At 33.4% G+C, this 12,541-nt stretch overlaps 1 protein-coding gene and 1 long non-coding RNA gene across 2 annotated transcripts in view; one reads left to right on the forward strand and one right to left on the reverse strand.

Moving 5' to 3' along the window:
* LOC150103405 (uncharacterized) overlaps positions 1-182 on the reverse strand; it is a 52,429-nt gene extending 52,247 nt beyond the window's left edge. Inside the window, exon 1 of the long non-coding RNA XR_016548837.1 lies at positions 127-182. This is a non-coding gene — a long non-coding RNA (uncharacterized LOC150103405). The remainder of the gene's footprint in view (positions 1-126) is intronic.
* The window catches only part of LOC150103406 (zinc finger protein ush-like), a 105,754-nt gene that overhangs the window by 517 nt on the left and 92,696 nt on the right, over positions 1-12,541 (forward strand). The window lies entirely within an intron of this gene.

Genomic DNA, 12,541 nt, shown 5'->3' on the forward strand with positions numbered 1-12,541 from the left:
CTATCCCAAATACAGTATTATAATGAGGTTGATATGCTTTCATAAATTCTAATTACGCTAGTATTACTAGTTAATTAAAATTTCGTTAAAAATGTGAAGAAATATATAAAAAGTAACCACAATTACCTCTTTGGTCGTTATGCCGTAGCTTAGCAACACAATTGCCAACAATTCGTTTTGTCGTCTGCTGCGAAGTTGTTGACTAAATGTTCCGACAGGTTGCGCCTCATGCGATGTTTGCACGCCACCTACCACATTGAAACGTGACTGGAAGCGCTATTATAAAAGAGTAAACAGGAAAATTTGATTGCGTAGATGATTTCTTTTTTGTTTTTTTGTGTCAAGTTTGTTTAATAAATTGACTTGAAGATTATTAAGTTGCTATTAGAGAATTTCCGCTTCAAACGACGCATTTCAAAGTTCGTGTCACGTTTAAATTTTTAGTTTTGAATGACGTGTTTACTCCTTTTCATGTTGTCTGAAAATGATTAAGAAATTTATCGACGAAATTAGAAAAATTATGAACGTCATAACGAAGTCTTGCGGTGGCTGTAATATGAATGAACCGGTAAGACTTCTTTAAATATTTCATTTAAACATAACGAGTTTTGTAATGGAAATTAATGTCAAACCAAGTGTGAAATCCAGTCTTTCGTTAATTACTGAACATAATAGAATTCGCAATTATTTTTTTAGTTAAATAATAAAACTGATAATGAAGATTAAAACATGATATTTCAAAATTTAATCAATAGAAACTTCATTTATGTAACACACAGGCCGTATTGATATCATTTATTCTTATTCATTTTATACTGATATTATTATTATTATTATTATTATTATTATTATTATTATTATTATTATTTTTATTATTATTATTATTATTTTGCAGAATGTATAGATATGAATTTTTATGTTTTGGCTTGACACATACAAGATTTATTTCATTTTATTTATTTCTGTAAGTGTCTAAAAAATACATTGACATGTTGTACTTGAAATCTGAATGCAACTCGTGATATGTTTACTTGATATGATACTGCTCAAATGAATAAACATTTTTTTACAAGGTAATTTTCTAGATTTTAATAACAGATATTCTAAAACAGCGATGTCATATTTGTGCATATAATTTGCGATGCTTTATTTAAAATAGTTTATAACTTATAAATATAATAAATTCCTAAATAATATACTGTAATAGAAATTATTTATAAATATTTTATAAACTTTAATTTCTTTGAAGATTTTATTGATCTGCTTAAGTATTTGTTAATACACCTATTTATTTCTTTAATCCATTTTCTATAAATTAGAAAATTGGAGATGCGGTCCTCAGAAGAGTATCGCCATATTGCCATATTCTTCACTAAAAACTCTATATCTCCCAAAGATGACACCTTCCTATTTAATATATTTAATATCAAGATTCCCTGAAAGCAGAAGCCAAATATCTGGGTGTACTGCTGGACAGAAAACTAAAAAGATGACATCTTCCTATTTAATATCAATATTCCCTGGAAAGCAGAAGCCAAATATCTGGGTGTACTACTGGACAGAAAACTAACCTTCAGTCCACATATAAATATATTTAATATCAAGATTCCCTGGAAAGCAGAAGCCAAATATCTGGGTGTACTGCTGGACAGAAAACTAACCTTCAGTCCACATATATAAAAGCCTCATGTACAAAATCTTCAAGAGCCATTGCACAGCTTTACCCTCTTATCAATAGGAACAGCAAGCTGGATACCAAAATAAAACTGCTCCTTTATCAGTCGATGATTCGACCCATTATTACTTATGCGTCCCCAGCCTGGAGCCACACCTCAAGTACAAATATCCTCAAACTACAGAGAGTGCAAAACAAATGTCTCCGCATGATCTTCAACGCACCATGGTATATCAGAAATGTCCAGTTCCGCCGGGATACAAATATCCCCTACATCTACTCTTTCCTGCACTCTTCAGCAGTAAAGTTCTTCTCAGCATCTTCTTCACATCCAAATGAATTAGTGCAACAAGCAGCAAATTATGATGAAACAGACTTCTCCAAATATAGGAGACCGAAGGCCATCCTACTTCCAAATGAAGATCTTTAAATCGCACCCACTCAGGCACACTTAGCTCATAAACTTTTCCTCACACAGCAATCCTTATCAGATAGCAGGGATTATAAAAGCATTTTGCTTCACCCTTATAGTCAGTAACGTCTTGCGTGAGATTCGGTGATTATTACCTTTGGAGGGTAATGGATGGCAATGCCAGTGAAGTTCTAATTGAGACTCGGCTATTGCTGTTACTCTGCTGCCATGATCAGAGCTTTAATAGCTGAATAACACCTTATCCATACACTGTCCTCTACAGATAACGGGGAAGATGAAAAGCATTCTTGCTTCGCCTCTTTAAGCCAGTCATTATAAGGACTATAACTGATTAAATCGGTGAGATGCGGTGATTAATATTAATATTAATACCCTTGGAGGATAATGGATGGCAGTGCTGTAGCCAATGAAGTTCTAACTGAGGCTCGGCTATTGCTGTTACCCTCTTGCCATGATCAGAGCTTCAATAGCGCAATAACACCTTATCCCTACAATGTCCTCTACAGATAACGGGGAAGATGAAAGGCATTCTTTCTTCGCCTCATTAAGCCAGTCCTTATAAGGACTTATTAATTCACGTTTGTGCAATTTATAGCCTGTACGTTCTTCGGTTTAAGTTGTTTTAATTTGTTCAGAAGCAATATTTTTTTTTTCTATTAAAGAAAATGATCTTTTCTTTTTATTTATATTTATATTAATATGTATTAATAATATATCTATATGAAAATAATATTTCTTTTTATTTATATTAATATGTATTAATAATATGTCTATATCTATAACAAAACATAAAATCCTGTAAACTGAAGATAAAGAACAAGGAAGTGATCGCACACAAATCCTAAAAAAAATAAATACATAAGTAAAATTCGTTTCATAATAGCATTCTTGTGTAGTGACACCATTCTTCACCACAATAACTGAATCTATGTGCGTTCTGAAGAAGTACTTTTGTTCTGCCTACATAGTTTCGTCATTCAAAGAGAACGCTGCCAGTTTCTGCTAATTTTGTAAAAATTCGAAGATTTTGTCAAATATTACCGAGTGCTCAATCCATGTCGACATGCTTTTGCTTATTTAGTGTAGACATACAATTTTGTTTCACTTCGTTTTGCTACTAGAAATAGTCTGATTTAAACCAAAATAAAAATAAATGATTTGATAAATTCTAATAGAAATCCTAAACACCAAATTTAATTATATTCCTTCCTATCAGTGAATATAAATATAAATTAAATATAAAAGAAGGAATATAAATTTAATTATATTCCTTCCTAGAATTTTGAATATCAGTTCGAATAAAAATAATCTTACTGAAACTAAAATTCAAAATTTGAAATTCAGCGAGAATGGGGTTCTCGTAATATATACTGTATTTTGATAGGTTTTGACACTTTGTACCCAGGACAGTATATATGTCATCCCTAGGCAAGCACTATTTTCCGACCATAAATCCAATGAAATACGTAAAAAATTAAAAACAAAAAGGGCTTTTTTATAGTTCAGATACGATTTTGCCGTTCCTAGGCACTGCCTCAATTGCTTAGGGGATTACGATGGCTCTGTTTGTATCCCTGCAAACTTTCCATTTGAATCAAGATGGGAATTAACGGGAAAAAAAAAAAAACACGGCCATGCTAAATCCATGGTAATGGATAGCTTTCACCCATTACAGGCTAATACAATACATTTTTCTATGGAACGCGAAAGCTTCAAATGGATAGTCCAGTGCAGAATCAGACTCATGGCTGAACCACCTATGATCCTCAAGGTGTCGTAATCAACAGGAGGACTTGGTAGGGTGAAGAGATCCTAGCTCACCATCTTACCCGGAGACTTCAAAGTTACATCCCAATTCTCCACTGTATCATTTTCCATTTTTTCCCCCTGAAATTTACTGTCGAATTTGAATACATTTCAGATTTTATCTGGGTGAAATTAGCAACGTGTTGGTAGATTTTGCTTACTGATAGAAGTCAAATGTTTATTATACAAAAAAAAAATAATAATAATAAATAATAATTTTGGTTCCATTATTATTCTTATATCTTTTTCTTTTTGAAAGTTTACTAAGGGAAACCATAGTCTGTAGGAGATTAGCACGCTTGACATGCCGTAAACTTCTAGGTATTATTTGCGGACATTGCTGATAATACTATAATTACGGGAAGGAGATAATGATACAAAATATGGGGGTCAATGGCCTTTATAAGATTTTCTACTAGATGTTTAGATATCGCTCATGTATGGGTAGACTAGTTAACACTTTGGCTTGATTTATTAAATAAATAAATAAATGATCAATTCACGGTATATTGTAAAACTCTTGTTCCTCCCTTATTACTAGTTCTTTTACTGAAACAACGTAATCTGAATTTGCAGTCTAACGTTTGACCTATATTTTGTTTTTAATGTACTGCATTTATCAGTAATATTTTTATTGCCATATTATGTACAAAAGTAATTTTTTATGGACATTTGCCAGAAAGGAAGACAGAGTACTACTCTGAAGATAGAATATTTAAATAATTAGGCAACATTTCATACACCTGTATCGCGAGTTGTTTTCTGATATTTGTTTTCGCTTCACAAAGCAACATACGAAGTTAAAAATAAATAGCGTAATACGTCATTCGCTGGAAAAAGCATGATGCTTAGAAGAACTGCAACACACGGGCACGTGGGCTATTGTTGACGTCATCAGCTTATGAAAGCGCTTCAAAAATATTCACGCGCTGGATGTTACTGATGTGATAGTGCAGTTTTTCGATATTTGGGTGTGGCTTGATCATTATTAAACTGTCACTCTTGAAAATACATTGCAATCCGGTTGTGTTTCGAGTAATTAAAATTACTTACGTATTAATCAGATTTAAACGTGGCTTATTCAGAAGAATTATGACTACGTTTACTGTATATTGCATTTTTAAGACGAGTTGATTTACTAACAGGCATTATTAAAAACAAATCAGCTTATATAATGTTGTTATATTTAGAAAGGTAGTTTTCATTTGAATACTCACTAAAATAAACATTTTCTCAAGGACCTGTTTTAACCTTCCATCGCGTGACACATATAATATCGCAGCATGCATGCTAGTAGCCAAAGACCAAGGCCATATTAATCTATATACGGAGGAGTTCAGTGTCGAAAGAGTACCTGAATATTTTAGTTGGTTCTTTTTTTATTTCTCTTTATATTCGCCTTTACGATTACCACCTGTATCGATGAAAAATTCAAGGAGCTGTTCCAACTTGTGATGCAAATATGATCTACACTAACCCTTTTTATGGCATATTCAGGTCCTTGAGTATCAGCATTTAAAGCCGTGTCCTTTCATTTTAAGTATTATATATGGCACTTGAGCTTAGAACTCCAGTCTTTATGTTTGATGACTGGGAGATGTGCTTCGTATTCTAATTGGAAACAACAAATTCTACTGTCTCCACCCCCCCCCCCAGCTTTTTGGGAGTTAAGGATGTTTTTAGACTTCACTTTAATATTATTTCTAATGCAAATTAAGTATAAATAGGCGCAGATGATGGTATCTGCACAACAATGAATATTCATATACTAATACGCCCTAAAGCTGTAGTTTCGACGATACCCTTTTCTTGGAATGACCTGGGTTCGAACCCCGTCTGTGATGGAAAGAATCTTTATCTGTTCTTTTCAAATGAAGGTGAGTTAGCCGGTCTCGTACGAAGGTGGCAGGTTTATGCAGATATAATCCACACAATCTTATACAATTCTCTTATTTTGTATAAAAAATACTAAAAATCCATCTTGTGGCACTTAGGAGGGCGAAGGACGCTAGCAGCACTCTGTTTATCACAGTGTCCTATTGCTACGCGCGCAAGCATATGCACGTCATAGTGAGATGCGAGCTATTAGCGTAATGCGGCACTGTCCATCGCGCAGTTCCACTGTTGCAGTTTATATGCAGTTTGCGCCAGAGTAGAGTGTTCGTAGTGCTTATCGTGCTTACTCCGTCTCTTTAAATATTTGGACATTACAATTAAAGGATTTAATTCTAATGTCCAAAAATTGTAAATCCATTCCTTTAATTACAATTAAAGGAATGGATTTTATTTTTAAGTAATTTTGAATTATACCAAACTGTATAATTTTATCGATAATAAACAATATTTTTTCGTGTTTAAATTTTTTTTTTAATTTTTATCATAATTTTGATATTTTATCCAAACACTGTACTTACAGTGTGCATGTATATTTCGAAAGTTGCAGCACCCCCACGATTTCAAGCCACGAGCTGCCACTGCATCCAAATAAACCATAACCTGGACATGACAATAAAAAAAGTGTTACTTAGAGAACTGGAAGGGTTTAACTTTTATTCTGCCAAGCAAATACCACTCATGGTAACAGAATAAGACTAATTGATATATTGAAATATTTTTTTAGAAAATTCCAGTGGAATAACAACCCTATTCTTCGTATTCACAGAAGGAGATCGTGTTATGTGTACGAAAACTAATTGTGTTGCAAAAAACAAGAACAAAAAAAGCTTCTACACGCTGTCCGCATTTTTTAAAGATGGAATGTATTCAACACACAGTTGATTTTAGCTAGTTGGAAATAGAGCTCACTGCGTTTCTGTTATCTCAACTAAGCTAAATTACTATTGATTTTTCTTCATACCATTAACAATTGGATAGGGAATTAAAGACCGTTCCCCCCCCCCCTCCTTCCCCTAGCCAACTTACTCAAGAAAAAAAATGGAGTTTTTAGCCTATTTAATTAGCTATAGTGAGAAGGAAAGGGTGGACGCTATCGGGGAAAAAAATCTACGCCACATCTTAAGAAACTTCACCTAACACGCTTTGCATTATTTCCTTAAGTCGAGATAGCGGTTCAATTGAATAACATTATCTCGGTGTTATCGGGGGTAGTTCATTTGGAAAGACAAAAGACATCCGTCCATATAAGATGTCGTTTTAAGAACCTCCAAAGATTTCGTAAGGAAGAAAAAAAAAAAAAGGAAAAAAAAAAACAAAAGAAAAGGGACAAAAACAATCGAAAGAAGTTTTTCAAAGATAAGAACGATGTGGTAGTCATGGAAACAATCAGTTAATAAGAAGAATTCGGTGCTACCTTTGTTTTCCTTATCTCATTTTCTTCCCCAAACCCCCATGCTGTTTATAAACAATTGCAGCCGATAAAGCAGAAGCATGCTCTGTTTTCAACTGCACTCAGACGCACATAAGATAATGAACGGTGACGTCATCGATGATGGCTCCATCTTTTGTGTGTGTGTATGTGTCTTTATCGATCGAAATCTCCACCTGCCGATGAAGATAAATAAGTATATATTCACATAGAGGGAATTTTCCAGCTCTATTCTTATTTATATTTCGTTTTATTACGAAAATGAAGTGAGATAAGCTTATCTTCGTTCTACAATATGAAGTGAACTCCAACTCCCTCTGATGGAGGACAACCGAACTGTAAAAAAAAAAAAAAAAGACATCATATAAAAATATGTTATTTTCAGCTTTCAATAACAGCGAGCAGTCAAATTGTAATATTGCGCAATACTGATATGAAGTGATTGCATTGCCCCCTGACGACAATCAGGCGAACTACGATTATTCATAATTAGAATTATTGTTAGTAATAAATGTAACGAAACAGTGTGCTCCCTCAGACGACGATGACTAGAATTACAACAGCGTCATCACTTGCGAATGGTCATTCCTAAATACAGTTTTTGTATGTACACACACATACAAAAACTGCTTCGTTCATTGTAGGTAAAGCTGATTGTGAGAATTCCTTCAAGTCATGCATCTATAAGTATTACATTGGTAACATGACAAAGTACTTCTTGGTAATAGGAAACGGACTTACCTGTCTCTTTTATATACACTGCAATACAAAATGACATTTATCTAGTGCATATTAATATCTTTTAAAACTGCCAAATCATGATGCGTATCACAATAATAGTACTTGGCAGCTTTATAGTTCTATTTCGTTGTTCATCGCTTGCTGGCTACAGATAACTTGAGTTTATAGCGTAATGATGAGCAAAGAAACTTCGCACTTATCTCTAAATAGGACTGTAAGAAACTTTCAAAAGAGAACCCGCTAATCTCATGTGTGTAGGTAAGAAATTTTCTAAATTCTTATTAAGTCCTCCTTCAATCTGTTTGACCGAGTTTACTCCTTTTCCAGCGTGGTTAAAAAGGCCTGTGAGATAAGCTTTGAAAAAATAAAGAAAAAAAAATAGTTCGTGACTGATTTCTCTAATCCTAGGAAACCATCGCAATTATTGCATCGCTAAGAGAACAGATTACTTCCCCCACCCCCTGTTTTTTTTTTTTTTTTTTTTTTTACCTTCTTCCTCATGATTAAAAAAAAAAGTTTGGGTTTAGTATAAAAGTTTCAGTTATTTGCAAAGAAAAAAAAAAAACTCTTATGGACCAGCGTCTTATAAGGGATCGTAAAAAGTGAGTCGTATAAGTACACTTTCGTTCTGTGACACAAATACCGTGCGCGTATGTGTGCACAAGTCTTTGCTTATCGCAGCTATGTCGTATCTTTTGATCGCTTGGTCATCGGAGCATAAATGGGCCAAGCATGCAATCACAATGTTCTTAATATCTTTTCATAGCTAATTATAAGATATTTTTCTTCGTAATAAGGGTTCGTTTATCAAGTAGAATACAGATGGCAAACGTAACTCTCTTCTTAATTAATAAAAACAGCTTAATGGCTTATGTGAGGAAAGATTGTTTCATCAGAAAGGTGGGGCTTTCTTTCTAGGCTAAATATGATAACCTTAGGCTCCTATCTTTCTCTGTTTTAGATTTAAGGAGATCGGAAAATAGAGAAAGATATCTCTGTAAAGGAAAAGCAATTAATATTTTTAATTTCTCACTTCATTTGAATTATTGTTATGCTGATTATTCTGTGACATACTACTTAAGTCTTAGATCTCAAAATCTTTTTAATTTTTGTAAACTACATCGATACAAATATAATGCATTTTATTTCTGCATACGAAATTAATCTAACATAAGTTTTCTTATTACATAGTTTATAGAAAACATGAAAAGGTATATTTTACAAATTCTATATAAATGCGAATTTTTTATCTAAAAGGATTTATTTAAGCTGAATTAGATACATAATAATTTATCCAAAGTTAACTTATTATAAATTTGTATTTTAAATATAGATAACTTTATTAAATTTCGAAATTAATAAGTTGCAATATAACAATCGAAATATATATACATGTACATATATTTATTAGATAATGTAGATGGCGCTGTTAGGAGATAGATGTTATTAAAAATATATTTGAATATTATATATATTGTTAGATATTGTAGATGGCGCTGTTAGGAGATAGATAGTTGTTAAAAGCCTATTCCTGCCTTAAATGAGATTGAATTTATTCGCGAGTTTGCATTTATTTTTAAATCATACACGAAACGTATATTTAAATGTTACTGTTGTATTCCAGCCATTGACATTCGAGCATTTCCAAGGTACAAAGAACACGATAAGTATTTTAAGATTTGGTATTTAATCTATACATTTTACCATATGTAATGAGTTCGTTCCTTCCCGAATTTATATGCACGGAAAGTAAATTTTGTTATATCGAAGCACGCAAATTTATGCGAGTTTGTTAAGCATGCAAAAAAGGATACCAGACCACATATTCATTAAATTACTTCACTAAGTGTTGTAGGTTCCACTAGAGGTTTACTAAATCAGAAGCCAATGTCACAATACTTAGTGTAATTAGCATACATATACATCTTCAGTCCTGTGATGTTTTTTGTAAATTCACTTTCGTATAATTAACATTAATTAACTCAAAGGATTGAACTAATTAATAGTATAATTAAACGAATTAAAGCCTATAATGAACACCGATGAAAGATATTTTATTGTTTTGAATAAAACCCGTATATAAATTAAACTTTGAAAAATAACAATTTACATGGCAATGTGCCAAGGCTATGCCAAGTAAATTATGAAAATCGTTATACCACAGTCACTATAAAACAATGCGATCATGATTGTGCACATTCTAGTTTAGTTATTATCATTATTTCCAACTTTTTTCAGTGGAATATGATTTCGAAGTATCCATAATTTACGACATTTTATGAGATTTGTAAACCAATTACATAAGTAACAATGTAATGCTACTAGGGTTCAATTCAAGATTTTGCATGCTGCGCATGCGTGGCCAGTAGGATGACGTATTCAAATACACATCGGTTGCAAGCCAGACAAGCAAAATCATCATGATACAGTTTTCTAATTCGGCGAAACAAGACTTCAAAATTCGAGAAAGAATCTGACTCAGGTAGGACATCACGCATTTTTCGTGACATTGCAAGGTCACATATTTCACTTATACGTGGGATCTTATGAAAAGGTGTGGATGGGAAATGCATCTTCAGTCCCCCCTCCATACAGTCCTGACATGACATCCCCAGACTATATTCGGGTTTTTCACCCAGCGAAACAAACAGGCTAGAAGAATACACGCAATTAATATAATACACTAACTTCAGAGCCTTAGTCGTTTTCAACACATTCACCACGGCCGCTTGCATGGGCACTCGCAGAGGGGACAAACGGGGCGCATGCTTCCCCTTGGATCTATTTGTGAAAGAAAAGAAAAAAAAATCCAAAAAAAATTAAATAAAAATTTATTGATGTAATTATTTGTTTCAAAGGTCCCCCCCCCCCGGAAAATTTTCTGCGGGCGCCCATGGCCGCATGCACAAATAGAACATAGACGATATCACTCACTGAAGAAACCAGTGTGGAAAAATTATTATGAATATAATACAAGTAAATAATAAAAATAAATAAACAAAAATATGAAAAATAATAATCTAGTTAATAATATAATAATAATTTAATTACATTTTAATATACAGTATTACTTACATTCCCTAGCAAATTTACCACACCAAAATTATAAACGTATAATGTTCTACAAAGGAAGAATGCTAATACATAATACATGTACCATTGGTTGATTGATTCATTCAATCCAATACCCTTGGAGGGTAAGTACCACCTTATCTCAATACCACCTTATCCCTACACTGTCCTCTACAGATAACGGGGAAGATTCACTACCCACACCTCTTCAAGAAATGCATCAACAAATTTCTTTCTTCTTTGTAACCACTTGCCCATATCGTGCCATAAGTCTTGGGACCTCACGTGTGGGATTGATACTAAAAAAATGATAATAAATAAAATACAAAAAAATTACGTCGGGAAGAGAATTTTGGTCTGCTTAAAAAGCTAGACAGCTCAACACAAGCTTACTCTCACATAATAATGAACTTACTTCTCTACCCTACACTTTTGATAATATTTCGTCTCTTGGCAAGGTCAGTTTCTCTTCTTGTGTCGACTTTTACATCCAACTTATCCATAAACAAACACTTGGCTTCACCGAACTGCTCAAGAGCAGCCTCTGATCAACATCCATACAAAGTTCAGCTTGAAAGTTATCTCAATAACTTCTCATCCTTTTCTTTCATTCTCTCTATTTCTGTTCTTTGGAGCTATCTTTTCTAGATGATTTTCTGCAAATGAATAAGGCCCTCAGCTGTTCACAAAAATCATCACAAGCACTTCCTAATTACTTGCCTACAGGCATGACACTTTTCTGTGGAGGAGCTTCATATTATATTCTTGCTTTAAACTCTCCTTCGCATTTTGACTTCGTAGCAGAACGGTTGCATTTTACCACTTTCCTCCAAAACAATTGTTCTTATAGAATTAACCTTCTGCCATAATGCCAAAGGGCCATGACATTATTATGCATGTTAATTTAGTATGCGTATCTGGCTGATTTACCTGTTTTGAAAAGACGAAGTTTCCAAGAGTTAAAAAAAAAACGTTAGTACCTCCGTATGATATCGGCTTACTTACATTCATTAGAAAAGTCTCTGTGAAGGTTCTTTGGATTCTAGATGGGATTGGAACACAGTTCTTTTGAATCATAGAGAATTGTCTATACCGACTGAAGTATGTAAGTTCTTCCTCTGAAAGAGACTTAGGAGCCTGCCCAGCACTATTTCTTGCCTTTTATTACGATACAATGTTCATTAATTAAGTTTGCTTCCTTATTCATGAATCTCTGAAACTTGACTACTATTTTCGGTGAAGTCTGCTAGAGCACGGGTGAATCTAGTTGTGTTGTTTCTTAATTAACAATTAATGGAATGTTTTATTTATTTATTGTTTTTCCACGTCTTATTTAACCATAAAATCTATTTTAAATTAAATAGTGTGTGTGTGTGTGTGTGTGTGTGTGTGTGTGTGTGTGTGTGTGTGTGTGTGTGTGTGTGTGTGTGTGTGTGTGTGTGTGTGAAACTGCATTAGAATGCTAGAAAAATCGACTGTACAATTTATA

This window comes from Typopeltis vanoorti, chromosome 9 (genome assembly GCF_054136105.1).
Source record: "Typopeltis vanoorti isolate ZY-2024b chromosome 9, IOZ_Tvanoo_1.0, whole genome shotgun sequence".
NCBI lineage: Eukaryota > Metazoa > Arthropoda > Arachnida > Uropygi > Thelyphonidae > Typopeltis > Typopeltis vanoorti.